We start from the raw sequence: 20,072 nt of genomic DNA on the forward strand, positions 1-20,072 counted from the left end.
AAGTTATAAGATTCTCTGTAAACACACCCAGGTGGAAAATAGGCCATTTATTTAAATAGATTTTATGTGAAATCGCATAATAGTGTCAAATAAATTCACTAATCTCAATCTAATATTTTTTTAAGAACCATTCCGATGACTTTTCCTAATTTGGAGAAAAATAATTAGATTTATGGATGATGCAACTAAATTTTTTACTGCTGGTTCACTTCTTCAAGTAAAGCAGTTTTTAGATTGAAAGTCTAATTAAATCTTAAATATAAAATATATATCTCTTAAATCTTAAATATAAAATTCTCGTATCGCGATGTTTGTTATCAAACACTTCCGAAATGGCTCAAGCGATCTCATGAAATTTTGTGTGCATTTCGGGTAGGTGTGAGAAACGGTTAACATCTATTTTAACCTTCTTCAAAAAAGGAGGAGGTTCTCAGTTCGACTTTTATTAGAAAACCATATAAGTCTTAAATTTGCATTAAGTACGTGCGCCACAAATAGATGAATAACTGAATAACTCAATATCACGCCAACCGATTTCGATGATTATTGTTTTTGGTGTATGTTAATTTGGAATATCTTTTTTTTCTATTTGAAGTCGGTTTATTTACAATTATTTATACCCCTAAATGTTAAGGGTTATTTATACCCCTAAAAATAAAATATTTTTTAGAAATTATGTATATGACAAAACAATGTTTGCCAAGTCAGCTAGTTTAATAATAAAACCGCGACATTTGATAACAATGCTGTTTGACTAGGTACTTTATTAAGAAGTGTCACTATTTCTCGGCTCCACAAATTTGGAGACTTAGTTCGGCTTACTTAAGTAATTAGAAAATAAGACAAATGATAGATGTCACAGCCGTTCAACTTGTCCATTTTAATTATTTCCGCAGCACTTACCTACGGTATTTAACTGCGGGGTCAACTTATGGATGGTCAAAGTGTATTTTCAAAAGAGCGCTTGCCATTCATGCCATTTAAATTATAGAAACCTGAGACTCATTTCAAAAAACTTTATATTGTATTCACAGACGCATCACAATAAAATCGCGCAGCACGATTACTTTTATTTATTTGATTCGTATAGGAAACATAGCATAGCAAAAATAAACATAGCAATAATGTTACAATTAAAAATAAACAAAATATTACACTTGAATTTGGAATCTGTCATTTTTATATGATTACTCATTGAGTTTTCTCATTTTGGCGCCAATACATTGTACAAATATGTGTGACTTGGAGTAACAGCTGATCGGGGGATGCTCTAGGGACTGAATGCTCTAGGGACTGAATTCCAACACGATGATATAAAAAGTATTGGCGAGACCTGTTGAGACAACAAGAGAAACTCTACAACGATCTTTTGAACCGACGCGGGACAGAAGTAAATGAAGACAAATCATATATGGTCACGATTATAATTACTGGAAAAACGACAAAGAAGAATAGGTATATACTTGAGAGCGATATGTTATATAAACATTGAGCCTAGACTCGAATTTAAGCAATTTAATTTTTTTTTGTTTTGAAAATCGTTTCTCCTCCATACTAGGTTTTCCTGTACTATGGAAATTGGAGACTGACATACATATTAATGTGCGTTTAATTATATATGTATGTATATTATAAATATCCAGATGAGCAGCAAATAAGGCTGTTGGTCACACGAATGTAGAGCTTTTTTTTTTTTGGTCTGGAGGAAATCGCCTGACTTCCGCCCTCCACTGGGGATGGAGGGCGGGGCATGTCGGAGTCGAACCGACTAAAACCTCCTGTCGCTCAACAACCCGCGTCCGAACCTCGCATGAGACAGAACCCATGAAAAGGCAAAGGGGAGAGAGTGAAGCGGTTAGTACGGAGCACATCTACACGAATGTAGACTTGGTGTGATTTTACTCGATTTATAAACATTCAGTTAGTTTTAAACACCTTGACACAAATTATCTATCAAAGTAAAATAAATAATGGGTAATAAGGCAAAAAATGGACAACATACTTAATTTATGAACAAACATAGATTTTTTCTAGAGTTATGTGGTGGAACGAATTGTTAAGGATCTAATTACTATTTATTTTGACTAATATAATTTTGCTCATACTTTTTTACGTCAACGTAATGAGTTTCTATTATCTTTAACGAGCCGAGAGATGATGAATAATAAAAAATAAATAAAGAGTATTTAATTAATTAGTGTAGCAATTTTTCTTCGTAATTAATGTTTTCCTTTCGAAAATTATGTAATCTTTGAACGAGAACAAAGTTTTCTTTGGCATGAGTTATAAAATTTAGAGAAGATATTTTAAATAATTATTTTTTCTGGTGTTACGAAAACTAAAGTGTCGTCACAGAAACTGTCCGCAACATTTATGAATGAAAGTAAAAAAATCCTTAAAAGAATTCATCGTTATACATATTAAAAACGTGTGGCACTCGGGAACTGCCGCGGTAAAGCTATTGCATAGCATTTTTTATCAACTTATGCAATTATAATTAGACAATAATAATTGAATATTAATAATAAAACAAGACCACGCTATATTAAACATTAACAAAAGCAAAACCTTAACTGTCCCCTTCACACTCATAAGCTAGTCCGCGCGGGAGAGAGATGGGCAGACTTTTCATGATGCGCATGCAGTGTGACGTCACGCCACGCGCTTATTCACAAACACTACACAAGCGCAACGTGTGAATGTGTTGAACGCGAGCTACATGGTAGGCGGAGTGAGGGGTGTAAGGTTTTCTCGTTACGGAATTTCATGATTCGGTCGCCGCGCTCAAGGCCCGCGATAAAATCTATGCAATAGCTTAAAAATGATTTTTCCAACCCTATATAATAAATTTTATTAATATTCCTAAATAGACCTGAAGTGAGAGATCTCAAAGTATTGAGTGGCTATCAAGATGAAAAGTCATCACGATGTCAATGCCGCCAACCATCTTGAGACATAAAGTGAAGCCTCAATTGTACCGTATAAAAATACTTTCAAATCAACCTCAACGAAACTTGTTGCTATAAACATCAAGTGTCTACTAAAAGCGATCCGGATTCCAAATCTAGGGTAGACAAACAGCTTAACAAGGCATTTACCGTGTCGGCAATCCTCGCTAATGCAGAGTAACACCTCGTAACGGATATAAAGTCACGCTTTCCTGGTTGCTGCGTCATCCGTTAGCATTTAGGTACTAAGGGAAAGTTTACACAATATCCCCTATGGTGGCATTCCCGCTAAATTAATTCGAAAGACAAAGTTTTGAATTCGCAACTTTCTGGTGTACAGATAAGACACGATGAGTTTATTTACGGCCGTTTTCAATAACGTATCTGAGTTTTCGGATAGATAGCTATCTCCGAATATCAGCAAGAGCGTATCTATTCTTAGTTTGCGTTTCACAATCACGGATAAGTGCTATCTCTCTTTAACCAACAGTAGATAGCTTCTTCCCTCCGATTTATCTGAGCCTCTTGATACGTTTCGTTCTACTACAAATACGAAACAACATCAGGATCAAAACTTATTTTATTTTATTCTAAATTATAACTATAATTTAACCAGCATATTGTAGACTATCATAAACACATTTGTTTATAACAAAAAGTAATAAAAACATATGTAGATTTTTTTAAATTGGACGTATTGCTATTTTTATCCTAGTCGAAATTATGAAACGAAACGTTTTGACAGTCCGTTTACCAATAAGCAGTGATCAGTTTCTTTTGTTTGTTTTTCTATTGTTTACCTACTATATTAGATGATGACTTACCTCCAAAACGCTTTAAAACTTTCGTTTATAATTCTAAGTGTGTTTATAATTAAAGAGCTACAGTGAAATAAAATGAATTCTGTAAGTATCTATGAACTACATTGATAATAATAATTTTACTTTGAAAACTTTGAGTTCAAGTTTAGAAAATATATCTTTTTCAGTCAAGAAAGGCAGCACCCATGACAAAAGATGAGACGATGATTCTAGCAGAACTTGTGGCGGCGAAAAAACATTTCAATAATAAGGCAACAAATGCCACAAACAATAAATTGAAGGAGCAGGCTTGGCAAACCCTTGTAAATGATTTTAATTCGTCGATTCGTCGTTTCCCACGAACTCCATCGCAGCTTCGACTAAAATGGGAAAACTTAAAGAACGCTACGGCAACATAAGAAACAACCTTAGTAAGGTTAGTATAATTAGTTGATTGTTTGTCTCTAATAACACATTGATAAACATGATTTTTTCTTCAGGTTGCCGTAGTATTTCAAATAATTATGCTCTTTGTTACAGGCTGGAGGTGGTAAGGATTGCAGATGACATTTTGGATAAAGCATGCACATTGTTGTAGGTCACATATAATATTTTTAACACTTTTACAGCCAAGCGGAAACAAGATGGAAGAAAAGAAATGCAAGGCTAGCATAGGGACAATGCATTAGCAGAATATCTAATAGCAAAAAAGAGACTTGACTTGGAAAATAAAGAAAAGGAGATTGTTGTAGCAAAAGTTAAGTTAGAATTAGATAATTTAAAAAATTAAAAATTACTTAAAAGGAATATTAAATTTCATAAATTAAGTAGGCAATAATAATTTTATGTTAGTTTTTTAAGTATATGTACAAATTCTAAATTAAATATCTTGCATGTACTAACTACCATGTAATTATCATTTTGGAAAATAAAAAATAGTCAAATTATCTTTGGAGTTTATTTTATAAATTATCTTTGGAAGCAATTATTTATAAGTACATAGTTGTATTTCAGATGTAAGTTTTGAAAAATTGTTACGAACAATTATATTATTTTCCTGTAATGTATCTGCGACTGAAATTTCTGATTCTAATTCTTCTAAATTCATACTTCTGACGGTATTGTGCAGCATGGCAGCTTGCATATTTTCTAGTTTTAATCTACTTTTCAATGATATACAGGGAGTCTTCTTTTACAAACACCAATGCATCTGAAAATTATACATTATTCGCTTAAATTATTTTACAATACAGTATAACAAGCTCTTAACTAAAAAAAAAGATTACCTCTCTATAGTATTTCTTGTTTTAATATGTGATTCATTTTAAATCGTTCCGATTGAGTATGTGGGTTAATTAATCACGTTAAAAGATAGGGTTGTGGGGATAGCCTCTATCGGCAAGCAAATAGCAATTTCCAAGTCCACCTTGTTATCAATGTTCTCTTGATATGTAGATAATTTATTATAATAGTGTCATATTAAATTCATATAAACACCTAAATATATAATATAAATAAATAAAAATATAATAATAATATATAATAATAATAATATAAATAAGGTAATATAAATAAGAAATACCTTTTCAATCGGAATGGTTAATTATAGTTGTATCATGAGTAGACCCAGGCCATCAAGCAACAACATTTTGAAACATCAATGATGCATTGCACACAAATTACACATTCAAAATACTCTTTTTCTATTTCTAAATTCCTCTCCTATATTTGAATCTGTAACACAAATATAAAATGTAGAGGTATCAGTGTGTAATAAGAATGAAGGTAAACAGCCTACCAGGTTATTGTATTAGTATATGAATGTCATTTAGGGCACCATGGGAATCCAGCAGTATTATAGAATTCCTGTTGAGTGTGATTTTGTAACACAACAAAAATTAGGTATTATTTTGCTATTGCTATAAACAAATATAAGTTGTAATAACGAGTACTTTTATGGTTAAAATTTATCTTACCTTTTTGACGTTACACTCAAATATGGTCTCATTAAATTAATCAATTCATTCACAACACCTTTGCTCAGAAATCTATAGTCAAATTCGTAATTATTGATCTTCGCCATGTAATTCAGACGATCTTTATTTTCCTAACCATATGATATCGGCCTCACTATCACTATCTGCATCACAATCCATTATCATTTGAAATAATTCCATATCACTATCATCACTGCTACAATATGCCAATATGAAGAGAAACAATTATTAAATTATAGCGATTTACTTTCGAAAGATAAACATGTAACCGGCCGATTTTGACAGATAAGCGAATGCCCATACTAGAGATAACGCCGCCTACCGGAGAGTTACTTAAAACTCATATTGAAACGGAAGTAAGCACGATTTGTATGAGCGTTCTATCTTTAGCAGGCTATCCGTCCTCCCGACGATGGATAGATAAATCCGATAGGAACTGCTGCCCGTCGATAGGTTATTGGAACGTAAGTAAGGACAAAAATATAGATTTGTCTATCTTTAGTAACCGAAACTAGGGATAGATAGGTTATTGAAAACGGCCGTAAGTCATGCATTCCTATTTGTGTATGCCGATGACCTTTACTTACGTAATATTTGAGGGGTGAGACATCATCTATATTACAATTGAGACCACGAACTCAAGCGACAATCTGGATGGCAGCCGTGTATCACATCAGCATATCGTATCAGCGCTATGTCAAGCTAGAGAAATTTTACTTTAAAATGAATCAAAAGTATTCGTATAGTATATAGTATAGCGTATTGGAATAAAGTAGCAACACAATAACTTCACTCGACACAACAACAACAAAAAAAACAAAATGTGTGCAATTCACACGTGGTAGAAGTGAAACCTTCCAAAATTAAAATACAATTATCCTAAACGTCTTAAGTATATGTAAAATTTTGTCATTAGTAAATAATTGTAAGGTAGCGCCCTCTGTGAATTGATATTTTAATTTCACGTATAATCCTAAATTAAAATTCACTACAAGAGCTTTCATACACACGTTAGTATTAAAAAATCTCACAGATGGCGCTGTATTAAATAGTATGTATATTTCTGTCTCATTCTTTGCTGGCTTCATCCTACACATTTTTGTATTTGTGTCTCTTACCTGTCGTTTTTTCCGTTGCATCCGGTTTGAAATCACAACGATTCTAAAGAAGTTTTCACTTCAAAAACAAACAAAAAACTCCTTGTCCCTTATTAAGCTGACTTGTTGAGACACTTTGCCTTTATCAAAGTCACTGAGCCAGCATTCGTATGGTAATACACATTTGAATATGCCCTCGTCATTCTTCCTTCAAGCGTTCGAGTCTGAATACCAAAAACAGCAGGTGAAACGTGTGCACGTCGAAAGCGAACCGGTCAAAACATTAGATCCAAATGATAAAATTGTTGAAATGTTATCGGTCGTTGTCCTTGACACGTGTGCAAATTTTCAAATAAATCGAAAGTTTAGAAGTTGGTGGAAAATGCGCTGAGAGATCTCGTTACATACCTACCTACCTACATACCTAGAAACAGGCTAAACTAATAAAATCGTGTTAAAAAGTTGAAACAAACGGGTTCAAATATTGAAATTTTTAGTATGGTGTATTTTAAAAATGAGTGAATACTTAAAATACAATATTTATTGAAATAATTTTTGTGTTCAAATTTCCAATGTCGTTCCGCTTTTTTTCTTCATTAATCATTAAAAATACTGAACAAATTTTCAAGTCAAGATTTTTGCATTAAAATGTAGAAGTTTTAATTTGCAAAGAATAGTATTTTATATATATAATAATATATATAAATAAATATATATATATATATATATATATATAACGGATAACGGATAACGACTTTTAGTAATATTAAGACGGTGGTTTTGATTATTATTTTAAATGATGAAATGTTGTTTTGCTAAATATCACAAAATGAAGGGTAGACTCCGTAACGCCACAGTATAAAATGGCGGTACGTGGACAGAGTCGTGGCAGTCCGATAGAGGCACCCGTCACGTGCGGACGTGCTCATCGACCACTCGATCGCCCGGTCTTTGTTCGCCCGGCTTTTGTTAGCCCGGCCATTGTTCGCGCGGCCTGTGTTCGTAGTACATCTGCCGACTAAGTGCTCTTCCTGGAAGTTTTTATTTGTTTTGTTTCCTTTTGTTGTTTCTGTGTTCGTGGTACATCTGCCGACAAACTGTTTTCCTGGAAGTGTTTAATTGTTCTGTTTCTTTTTGTTATTTCCGTTTTGTTGTGTTTTTTTCTTTGTCCTGTAGTAATCGTGCCGCATCGCCACCTGTGTTCAATAGAACCGCTCAGGTCCGAGAAGTTGGGGCCTCGCCGCAAGGCGAGTGTTTTCAAGACCCGGGGCCGCCCCACCTGGGCACTCAGCGATCATGGACGCTGTATTCGCGGAATTCCTCCGACTTCGCCACCCACAGCTCGCCTCAGAGTTTCTGGCCTTCAAGGCCGATCACACCGCGAGCCCTCTCGAGGACTCCACCGAGCTCGCTGCTCCTGCGTCGCCTGTACCTGCGTGCAAAGCTTCTGCATCGAGCACCGCAGCCTCCATCGTGCCTGCCGTTCCCGCGTCGCCTATACTGGCGAGTAAAACTGCTGCGTCGTCCGCCGTGGCCACTGTTCCAGCAGCGCGATCATCCGCAGCCTCCGTCGTGCCCTCCAAAACACCTGCTCGTAGGTCACCTGCGCCCGCCTCCTCGTCCTCCGACTCTGACTCGGAGATGGAGGTCGACCTCGCTCCCGCCTCATCGACGGATGGATTCACCCTGGTACAAAAGGGTAAGAAGCGTGCCGCGGAGTCTCGAGCTCCCGCGGCCGCTAAAATTAGCAAAGCCGCGAACGCGTCGCGCCCCCGCCCTCAGACTCCCGTTGCGCCTCCAGCCCGTGCCACTCCGTCGCCGCGTCCGGTGGCACAAAATAAAACCCAGATCCCTCCCCCGGTAATCCTCCAAGAGAAGGCAGCTTGGGATCGAGTTTCCCTGGCCCTTAAGGCCAAAAATATCAACTTCACGAATGCCCGTAACCTCGCGAACGGCATTCAAATTAAGGTTCGAACACCCGACGACCATATGGCCCTCTCTTCTTACCTCCGTAAGGAGCGTATAAGTTTCCACACGTATACGCTCCAGGAGGAGCGCGAACTCCGTGCCGTCATACGTGGCATCCCTAAAGAGTTGGATGCCGAGCTAGTCAAGGACGACCTTCTCGAACAAGGCCTACCGGTTAACTCCGTACACCGCATGCACACAGGTCGCGGAAGGGAGCCATATAACATGGTTCTCGTCGCCCTCCAGCCTACCCCCGAGGGTAAGCAAATATTCAACATCCGAACGGTCTGTAGCCTTTCCGGAATCGCCGTCGAAACCCCGCACAAGAAAGGCACACCTAGCCAGTGCCATAACTGCCAATTATACGGGCATTCTTCCCGTAACTGTCACGCGCGCCCCCGATGCGTCAAGTGTTTAGGAGATCACGCCACGGCCCTCTGCACTCGCGATCAAAAAACCGCGACGGAACCGCCTAGCTGCGTCCTGTGTCGTACACAGGGTCACCCCGCAAATTACCGCGGATGCCCCCGCGCCCCGAAAATAAATCGCCGCGTCGCCCGCCAAAACCGCCTCCGAGCTTCCGGCCCAGACATCAAAGCCTCGGCACCCTCTGTGTCGCAGGCTAAGCCAGCGTTCGTTCCGGCACTGGTGCCCAGTGTCTCGGCTTGAGCGAAACCGCTGCCGTACACGAACACGGTTACAACTCCCTCCTCCGCGATTCGTCCCGCCCCCGCAACTCGTCCCTCTCCCGCGACTTGCCCTCCGACCGCGTCCGACAATCTCGCTTTAGCGATCGACTTCTTTCAGTCGATCAACTTTGAGCGCGTTAACGCTTTGGGCGACGCCATTCGCGCTGCCTCCACTGCACAACACTTTATCGCCGTTGTGCAAGAATACGCCGACGTATACGCGTCATTAAATACGTACGTCCTCCCCTCACTCCGCCGGTAATCAATGGCGTATATAAGTAGAATAAAGCCCCTATCCGTAACGATAGGTTTTTTTAACGCTTACGGTCTCGCAAATCAACGTGATCAGGTTTCTGACTTTTTGCGTGACCATCAAATTGATATATTTTTAGTGCAGGAGACCCTACTTAAGCCCGCGCGCCGTGACCCTAAAATCGCGAACTATAACATGGTCAGGAACGACAGGCTCTCTGCCCGTGGTGGTGGTACCGTCATTTACTATAGAAGAGCCCTGCATTGCGTCCCGCTCAATCCTCCCGCGCTCGCTAATATCGAAGCATCAGTGTGCCGAATCTCACTGACGGGACACGCGCCGATCGTTATCGCGTCCGTTTATCTTCCACCGGATAAGATCGTTCTAAGCAGTGATATCGAGGCGCTGCTCGGTATGGGGAGCTCTGTCATTCTGGCGGGCGACCTAAATTGTAAACACATCAGGTGGAACTCACACACCACAACCCCGAATGGCAGGCGGCTTGACGCGTTAGTCGATGATCTCGCCTTCGATATCGTCGCTCCGCTAACCCCGACTCACTACCCGCTAAATATCGCGCATCGCCCGGATATACTCGACATAACGTTATTAAAAAACGTAACTCTGCGCTTACACTCGATCGAAGTAGTTTCAGAGTTAGATTCAGACCACCGTCCCGTCGTTATGAAGCTCGGTCGCGCTCCCGATTCCGTTCCCGTCACGAGGACTGTGGTGGATTGGCACACGCTGGGCATCAGCCTGGCTGAATCTGATCCACCATCGCTCCCGTTTAACCCGGACTCTATCCCGTCTCCTCAGGATACCGCTGAAGCCATAGACATCTTAACGTCACACATCACCTCGACATTAGATAGGTCATCGAAACAAGTTGTAGCGGAGGACTTCCTTCACCGCTTCAAATTGTCCGACGATATTAGGGAACTCCTTAGAGCTAAGAACGCCTCGATACGCGCCTACGACAGGTATCCTACCGCGGAAAATCGTATTCGAATGCGTGCCCTACAACGCGACGTAAAGTCTCGCATCGCCGAAGTCCGAGATGCCAGATGGTCTGATTTCTTAGAAGGACTCGCGCCCTCCCAAAGGTCTTACTACCGCTTAGCTCGTACTCTCAAATCGGATACGGTAGTAACTATGCCCCCCCTCGTAGGCCCCTCAGGCCGACTCGCGGCGTTCGATGATGACGAAAAAGCAGAGCTGCTGGCCGATACATTGCAAACCCAGTGCACGCCCAGCACTCAATCCGTGGACCCTGTTCATGTAGAATTAGTAGACAGTGAGGTAGAACGCAGAGCCTCCTTGCCACCCTCGGATGCGTTACCACCCGTCACCCCGATAGAAGTTAAAGACTTGATCAAAGACCTACGTCCTCGCAAGGCTCCCGGTTCCGACGGTATATCTAACCGCGTTATTAAACTTCTACCCGTCCAACTCATCGTGATGTTGGCATCTATTTTCAATGCCGCTATGGCGAACTGTATCTTTCCCGCGGTGTGGAAAGAAGCGGACGTTATCGGCATACATAAACCCGGTAAACCAAAAAATCATCCGACGAGCTACCGCCCGATTAGCCTCCTCATGTCTCTAGGCAAACTGTATGAGCGTCTGCTCTACAAACGCCTCAGAGACTTCGTCTCATCCAAGGGCATTCTCATCGATGAACAATTCGGATTCCGTACAAATCACTCATGCGTTCAACAGGTGCACCGCCTCACGGAGCACATTCTTGTGGGGCTTAATCGACTAAAACCGTTATACACGGGAGCTCTCTTCTTCGACGTCGCAAAAGCGTTCGACAAAGTCTGGCACAATGGTTTGATTTTCAAACTATTCAACATGGGCGTGCCGGATAGTCTCGTGCTCATCATACGGGACTTCTTGTCGAACCGCTCTTTTCGATATCGAGTCGAGGGAACCCGCTCCTCCCCACGACCTCTCACAGCTGGAGTCCCGCAAGGCTCTGTCCTCTCACCCCTCCTATTTAGCTTATTCGTTAACGATATTCCCCGGTCGCCGCCGACCCATTTAGCTTTATTCGCCGACGACACGACTGTTTACTATTCTAGTAGAAATAAGTCCCTAATCGCGAAGAAGCTTCAGAGCGCAGCCCTAGCCCTAGGACAGTGGTTCCGAAAATGGCGCATAGACATCAACCCAGCGAAAAGTACTGCGGTGCTATTTCAGAGGGGAAGCTCCACACGGATTTCCTCCCGGATTAGGAGGAGGAATCTCACACCCCCGATTACTCTCTTTAGACAACCCATACCCTGGGCCAGGAAGGTCAAGTACCTGGGCGTTACCCTGGATGCATCGATGACATTCCGCCCGCATATAAAATCAGTCCGTGACCGTGCCGCGTTTATTCTCGGTAGACTCTACCCCATGATCTGTAAGCGGAGTAAAATGTCCCTTCGGAACAAGGTGACACTTTACAAAACTTGCATAAGGCCCGTCATGACTTACGCGAGTGTGGTGTTCGCTCACGCGGCCCGCACACACATAGACACTCTCCAATCCCTACAATCCCGCTTTTGCAGGTTAGCTGTCGGGGCTCCGTGGTTCGTGAGGAACGTTGACCTACACGACGACCTGGGCCTCGAATCAATTCGGAAATACATGAAGTCAGCGTCGGAACGATACTTCGATAAGGCTATGCGTCATGATAATCGCCTTATCGTTGCCGCCGCTGACTACTCCCCGAATCCTGATCATGCAGGAGCCAGTCACCGTCGACGCCCTAGACACGTCCTTACGGATCCATCAGATCCAATAACCTTTGCATTAGATGCCTTCAGCTCTAATACTAGGGGCAGGCTTAGGGACCCCGGTAACCGTACTCGTCGAACTCGACAAAGAGGTCGACGTGCAACCTAACCCATGCATCAGCCCGCTGAGTTTCTCGCCGGATCTTCTCAGCGGGTCGCGATTCCGATCCGGTAGTAGATTCATTCGCGAAACAATTGCTCTTGAGTTGTTAGGTCTCCTTCGGAGGCGCTCGAGCAGTTGTTAGCAAATCCCACCCCTCTTGGCTGAGCCTTTGCTCGCCCACCTGTCCTGGTGAAACTGGAAAGGCCTTCGGGCCACCAGTAAACTTTCAATCATAAAAAAAAAAAAAAAAAAAAAAAAAAAGAGTCGTGGCATTCCGTGTCAGACAGTAATTCCGTCCGTCTCAGTCAGTGAGTCTCTGTCAGTCAGTCAGTCAGTCGGTCTGTCGGTATGTGCAACGAAACTGTCGGTTTATCCTGTCATTGTGAAAGTTGTGTGTGTTGAGTTTCAATAATTATTATTGAAAAGTTTTATTGACTTTTTATAAACTGAGTTCAACCAAATACGAGTGATGACGGAAACTACCGCTCAGCCATCCCTGACGTGCGCCAACATATAGGTATATATATTAGAATAGTAGAATTTGTAATTTAATTTGCATCTCGTTCTAGATCTTCTAAAGCAAAGGAATGAGATTTTAAACATATAATCGAGATCAAAAGCTACCATCAAATTGATTTATTTTATTATACATTTCACACAAAGTCAATAAAATCAATTGAAACCTAGATGCTATTTTCTTGGCACAAAAATGATGTTATGTTGATAAATGGAATATTCATCGAAAAACAATATTATACAATTAAACTACATTGACTTCTTAATATCGTGCTAATTAAAGAACACTAAATAAATTTTAGTAGTATGATAACTGCTAATAGTTGACGCAATATTCAAATGTTAACGAAAGTGCTTTAATAGTCATCCATGATCACGAAAGCAGTAAAGTATTCGAAATAGCAAAGATAATGAAATGAAAATAGCAATTGTGAGATTAAGCCTCTAAAGCATTTTTGGAACGAAGTTCCTTATCGCGCGTTGTGAAAGGGGGCTAGACGGAAAAAATTGTTACGAAAAGTTGTCACGACACTTTTTAGATCCGTCATTCTGACCAATCAACGTGTAGGCGCTTATCGCGTGACATTGCTCGTATCCGATTGGTCCGCGTAATGAGTACAGTTTCTCGAGATAGCGTTTCAACAATAGTAATTTAGTTCATAGTATTGTTTTTTTCTTCTTCATAATGCCGTAATTTATTATTATAACTTAAAAAAAATATTACAATTCCTTCACTAATTAATCGAAAGGAACTTCGTTCCATCCGGGTGTCCCTTGACACCTCTGAAGTTTTTTATTTATTGGAGTTTACTCCTTTAGAATCGATTTACATATATAGGCCCGGGGTATGAAAATTATGGGGACCAAAATCGTACTAGCATGTCACACGAAATGCGTTATGCGCCTGATTGGCTCCTGATTGCGTGATGCGTGCGCGCGCCAATCAGGAGCCAACGCGCGGCCGCGTTATCGCAGGTGACGCCGGGCTGCTGCGCCGGCAGTCCGCCACAAAGCCTCGTACTGATCGCGCGTTTCTCTCATTATTGTATTTTCATATATTTGTTAGTCGTTTGTTTTGTGTCTCGTTAATTTGTTAATAATCTGTAGTGTATCGTGTTGTCGTAATATAGAACTATTTCTCGTATTGTTTCGTTTAATTTTTTATATCCAGTAAACTCCAGTCGTGCGTCGGAGCGGACACACACACTTTTTATCTACGACAGCCGAAATTAACAAAAAATACTACTCTATTTAATGTTTCCCTGCTTGAGTCGCTCATTATTCAATTTATCAATAATTAGAGCTGTGTGTTATAATTGTGAAATAAGCGATACTTATTGTCATCACATAACATTAACAGGTAGTACTAATCATCGTGTCTACGAGTCAGTACAGCTACTGCAAAGCTTGTCAGTAAAGTCAGTAAAGCTTGGCCACTGTCTAATAAGTAACAACTCTTTACAGAAAAACAAACCAATAAAACATTGCTTAAATAAATTCCATTTATTGATCACCATTGTCGTGATGTTAGTAATTTGCTTTTGCTGATTCCATAATAAAATTCGACACAAAATATAAATGACTAATATAACTTCGCCATGCTGGTAAGTTGATGGTGAGCTATGATATACTAGGTTTCAGCTTAATCGGATAAAAGACCCGAGAAACCTTCTCTGAACCAATAAAAACATTTAGACAAACCTTCTCAATCATAAAAAGGACGCATAGAGCAAGATTAAATTATGTAATTTATGTTGGTTCGCAGGTTCGTGGAATGCACTAACAGAGGTTTTTTGTGAGAAAAATATTTATTTCCTATAGTGGCGTCGGATGACAAAAACTTTAGTGGTTAGGAAGCGCGCGGCGTTCGTTGCTTTGGTCACAGCACTGACTTCGTTCGCCTCAGGTCATCGGTCCGAGGCCCCCTCACCTCTCGTTGAACCCCGCGCACTCCCTTTTACTAATCTTGTTAATTTAAAACTAAGCTAAAAATTTGCTAACTTCTTTTAACAAAACGAATTCACCATATGTGCAGGACGAAATAGGGTTTTAAATAGTTTTATCAAACAAATAGAATTAATATAGTTAATAAGTAATTACGTAACAAAAATGTATAATCTTAAGTTATTTTATAGTCAATATGTTAGTGTATCAGATCAGAGAATGTAATAGACCAATAGGAACAATTCGTGGAGCGCTTTCACTACGGTAACATACAGATCAAGGGACCCTCCGAAAGTGACGCGTCGATAGCGCGTCGCGAGATGGGGTACTGAAATAAATATAAAAGGATGGCCATTTATAGGCAAAAACACAGTTCCGATCGCAACACCGTTGAGCCCGGACGCGTTTTTCCGAGAAATTGTCGCTGCTGTCGCGATCGTGTGTTTGGATTGCACGACATTGTCGTTGACGTTGTTTTGCATTCCGGACGCTCTGTCGCTGGCATCGCGACCTTGAATCGGTAAAGCGTATTTCGTGTTCGTAGTTTTGCACTCGAAACGACTTCACATTATCACCCACTCATATCATTTATTAAATTTATTTATTTATTCGGCGAGCAAAACAGTCTCTTTCGAGACTAACCCCCCGCTGAGATCACCGCTTGTTGTGGCATTCTCACAACCCAGTGGGGCCCCACCTTCCCAACTCCACCCCAATCCTAGCCGACTGCCGTTTTCACGGCAAAGGCACTCCCCCCCCTTGGAGCTGGTAAAGCTCAGGGGGTGAACTCCTACTCAGGGGACTCGCCTTTCGGCGAGTGTGCCTTAAGTCCCGGGGACGCCCCCCCCGGGCAAAAACGTAAGATGGAAGAAGAACTTTTAGGGTTTCTCGGGTTACTTGCCGAGAAGTACCCGGTGTTATCAAACCTCACGGCCGAATTCGCGGCTTACAGGGCCGCCCGCGCAAGTTCCCCCCCGCCCGCGTCCCTCGCCGCGTCGTTCAAAGCCGCGCAAACATGCCCCGCCCCCAAATCCATTTCGAGCGCACGTATTCACGTAGCGACTCATGAAGCGCCTAGCGCCAACGAGGCGCCTAACGCACCCGCGACGTTTACACCGATCTCGTCCGTCGCGTCGTCAATCGTCAACTCCGGTTCAGACTCCGATACCGGATCGGAGATGGACTTCGAGTCCGCGACGAGCCCGCAGCCTGGAACCTCCGATGGGTTCAAAACAGTCACGCGTGCCAAAAAACGCGCCCGTGCCGTGGAACCGTCCACGGCGCCAAAACAGCCCAAGGCCGCGAACGCGTCGCGTCCTAAAGTCGTGGTCTCACCCGACTCCCCTCGCCGCGCAACTCCGTCGCCTAAACCCGCGCCCGTCAACAAAATCGTCGCGCCCCCGCCCGTAATCCTACGCGAAAAATCCGCGTGGAACCGGGTATCCCAGGCCCTTACGGCCAACAAAATTAATTACTCCCAAGCGCGTAATCTCGCGCACGGGATACAAATTAAAGTCGCAACGCCGGGCGACCATAGGGCCCTCACTTCTTACCTCCGAAAGGAGAGCATAGGCTACCACACCTATGCACTCCAGGAGGACCGCGAGCTCCGCGTAGTAATACGCGGAGTACCTAAAGAGCTCGACGTCGAGCTAATCAAAGAAGATTTAATTAGGCAAACGTACCCGATTATAAGTGTGCACCGTATGCACAGCGGGCGCGATAAATTCGCATACAACATGGTTCTCGTCGCGCTGGAACCAACCGCCGAAGGCAAACGAATTGCCTCAAGCCTCCGCACCGTTTGCGGCTTATCCGGGGTCACCGTCGAGGCCCCACATAAAAAAGGCACTCCCGGGCAGTGCCACCGCTGTCAGTTATACGGCCACTCCGCGCGCAACTGCCACGCGCGCCCGCGGTGCGTAAAGTGCCTCGGCGACCACGCGACAGCCGACTGTTCGCGGGTCAAAGAGACAGCGACTGAACCACCGAGCTGTGTGCTCTGCCAGAAGCAGGGCCACACAGCCAACTACCGCGGATGCCCCAAGGCCCCGCGGAAGCGTCTGGCCAACGCGCCTCCAAAAACCGTCGGCCCTAAGACTTCGGCGCCCCGCGCGCCGAAACCTGCCTTCGTGCCGGCACCGGTGCCCACCGTCTCCGCGTGGGCAAAACCGCTGCCGCTCACGTTGGCAGGAAAGCCACCGGCACCCCAGCCCCTGCTCGCGCCGCGCCCCGCCCCCGCGCCCGGTCCCGCGCCTCGCCCCGGCCCCGCGCGGCCTGTCGTTAACGAATTCTCAATCGTGCGCGATTATATCGCCGCGATAAATATCGACCGCATGCGTGCGTTCGCCTACGCCATGCGCAGAGCGGTCACGGCCGAAGACCGCCTAAACGCGACGTTCGAGTACATCGACGTCATCGAGTCCGTCCAGCGCACGCTGGTTTGATTACCGGTAATCAATGGCGTGCAACGGTAGGGAAAAACCGCGTTCCATAAAGTTAGCATTTTATAATGCTAACGGACTCGCGCGTCAGCGCGATCAAGTATATGAGTTTCTCCGCGAAAATCTCATCGACATCCTTCTGGTGCAGGAGACCTTCCTAAAGCCCTCGCGTCGCGACCCCAAAGTCGCGAATTACGTCATGGTTAGGAATGACAGACTCTCCGCCCGCAAGGGCGGGACTGTCATTTACTATAGGAGGGCCCTGCACTGCGTCCCTCTCGATACTCCCTCGCTCTTACATATCGAGGCGTCAGTGTGCCGCATCGCGCTGACGGGACACCAGCCGATCGTCATCGCATCCGTTTATCTCCCCCCTGACAAACCCCTCCTGAGCAGTGACCTCGAGACACTGTTCGGTATGGGGGACGCGGTCATCCTGGCAGGCGATTTAAATTGCCACCACACTAGGTGGAACTGCCATCGCACGAATGTGAACGGTAGGCGTCTCGACGCGTTCATAGACGACCTCACATTCGAAATATTCAACCCCCCGACCCCCACGTACTATCCGTACAACGCCGCGCGTCGTCCGAGCACAATAGATCTGGCACTGCTGAGGAACGTAACTCTGCGCTTACGCTCCATCGAGGCAATGTCAGAACTCGACTCAGACCACCGACCTGTCGTCATGCAGCTCGGTCGCCCACTCAACCGCGAACCAGATACGAGGACCATGGTGGATTGGAAGAAGCTGGGCACGTGCTTAGCTGACACCGCTCCACCAATCCTCCCTTGCGGCCCGGATTCAACTCCATCCCCCGAGGATACCGTCGAATCCATAAACATCTTCACTGATCACGTCTCGACGGCGATCATAAGATCTTCGAAACAAGTCGATGTGGAGGACTGCTTCCACCGCATCAGACTTTCCCCCGATCTTAGGGACCTCGTTAGAATCAGAAACGCGGCAATCCGGGCCTACGATCGATATCCCACGGATTCAAACCGGACTCGGATGCGTCGCTTACAGCGGGAGGTCAAATCCCGCTTAAGCGACGCCCGAAACGAAAACTGGGATAGTTATTTAGAAGAACTCGCGCCCACTCACCAAGCATACTGGCAACTAGCTAGGACCCTCAAGTCCGAAACTATAGCCACTATGCCGCCTCTCGTACGCCCCTCAGGCCAATCACCGGCTTACGATGACGATGACAAGGCAGAGTTGCTGGCCGATGCACTGCAAGAGCAGTGCACCACCAGCACTCAACACGCGGACCCCGAACACACCGAGTTCGTCGACAGGGAGGTCGAGCGCAGAGCTTCCCTGCCGCCCTCGGACGCGTTACCCCCCATTACCACTTCCGAGGTCAAGGAGGCGATCGATAGCCTACAACCACGGAAAGCTCCCGGCTCCGACGGCATCCGCAACCGCGCGCTTAAACTGTTACCAGCCCAACTGATAACGATGTTGGCCACCATATTAAATGCTGCTATGACGAACTGCATCTTTCCCGCGGCGTGGAAAGAAGCGGACGTTATCGGCATACACAAGCCGGGCAAACCGAAGAACGAAACCGCGAGTTACCGCCCCATCAGTCTCCTCCCGGCGATAGGCAAACTTTACGAACGGCTCCTTCGTAAACGCCTCTGGGACTTCGTATCCGCGAATAAAATTCTTATAGACGAGCAGTTTGGATTCCGCGCCAGACACTCGTGCGTCCATCAAGTGCACCGCCTCACGGAGCACATCTTACTAGGGCTGAACAGGCGGAAACCCATTCCGACAGGAGCCCTCTTCTTCGATATAGCGAAGGCGTTCGATAAAGTCTGGCACAACGGTTTGATATACAAACTGTATAACATGGGAGTGCCAGACAGGCTCGTGCTCATCATACGAGACTACTTGTCGAACCGTTCGTTCCGATATCGAGTCGAGGGAACGCGTTCCCGGCCCCGTCACGTCACAGCCGGAGTCCCGCAAGGCTCCGCCCTCTCCCCGTTACTATTCAGTTTGTATATCAACGATATACCCCGGTCTCCGGAGACCCATCTGGCGCTCTTCGCCGATGACACCGCCATCTACTACTCGTGTAGGAAGAAGGCGTTGCTTCATCGACGACTTCAGACCGCAGCTACCACCATGGGACAGTGGTTCCGGAAGTGGCGCATCGACATTAACCCCACGAAAAGCACAGCGGTGCTCTTCAAAAGGGGTCGCCCTCCGAACACCACGCTGAGCATCCCTCTCCCGACTAGGCGCGTCAATAACCCCGCCCCCGCCGTTCGCCCAATCACGATGTTCGACCAGCCCATACCGTGGGCCCCGAAGGTCAAATATTTAGGCGTCACCCTCGACAGTAGGATGACATTCCGCCCCCACATCAAGACGGTACGCGACCGTGCCGCCTTCATTCTAGGACGTCTCTACCCGATGATATGTAGGCGAAGTAAAATGTCCCTTAGAAATAAGGTGACACTCTACAAAACTTGCATACGCCCCGTCATGACCTATGCAAGTGTAGTGTTC

At 44.3% G+C, this 20,072-nt stretch overlaps 2 long non-coding RNA genes across 3 annotated transcripts; one reads left to right on the forward strand and one right to left on the reverse strand.

Moving 5' to 3' along the window:
- Positions 1–3,574: 3,574 nt before the first annotated feature.
- Positions 3,575–4,695, forward strand: LOC134200626 (uncharacterized). 2 transcript variants are annotated; one of them, XR_009975620.1, is made up of 3 exons: positions 3,575–3,853; positions 3,937–4,184; positions 4,289–4,695. It is a non-coding gene; the product is annotated as an uncharacterized LOC134200626 (long non-coding RNA). The 2 variants fall into 2 exon arrangements; XR_009975621.1 differs by having other exon boundaries at positions 4,378–4,695.
- On the reverse strand, positions 4,693–6,298 carry LOC134200627 (uncharacterized). The gene is made up of 3 exons (XR_009975622.1): positions 5,725–6,298; positions 5,331–5,482; positions 4,693–4,958 (listed from the first exon to the last, which is right to left on the reverse strand). It is a non-coding gene; the product is annotated as an uncharacterized LOC134200627 (long non-coding RNA).
- Between the last annotated feature and the right edge of the window lie 13,774 nt (positions 6,299–20,072).

This window comes from Bombyx mori, chromosome 19 (genome assembly GCF_030269925.1).
Source record: "Bombyx mori chromosome 19, ASM3026992v2".
Classification (NCBI taxonomy): Eukaryota; Metazoa; Arthropoda; class Insecta; order Lepidoptera; family Bombycidae; genus Bombyx; species Bombyx mori.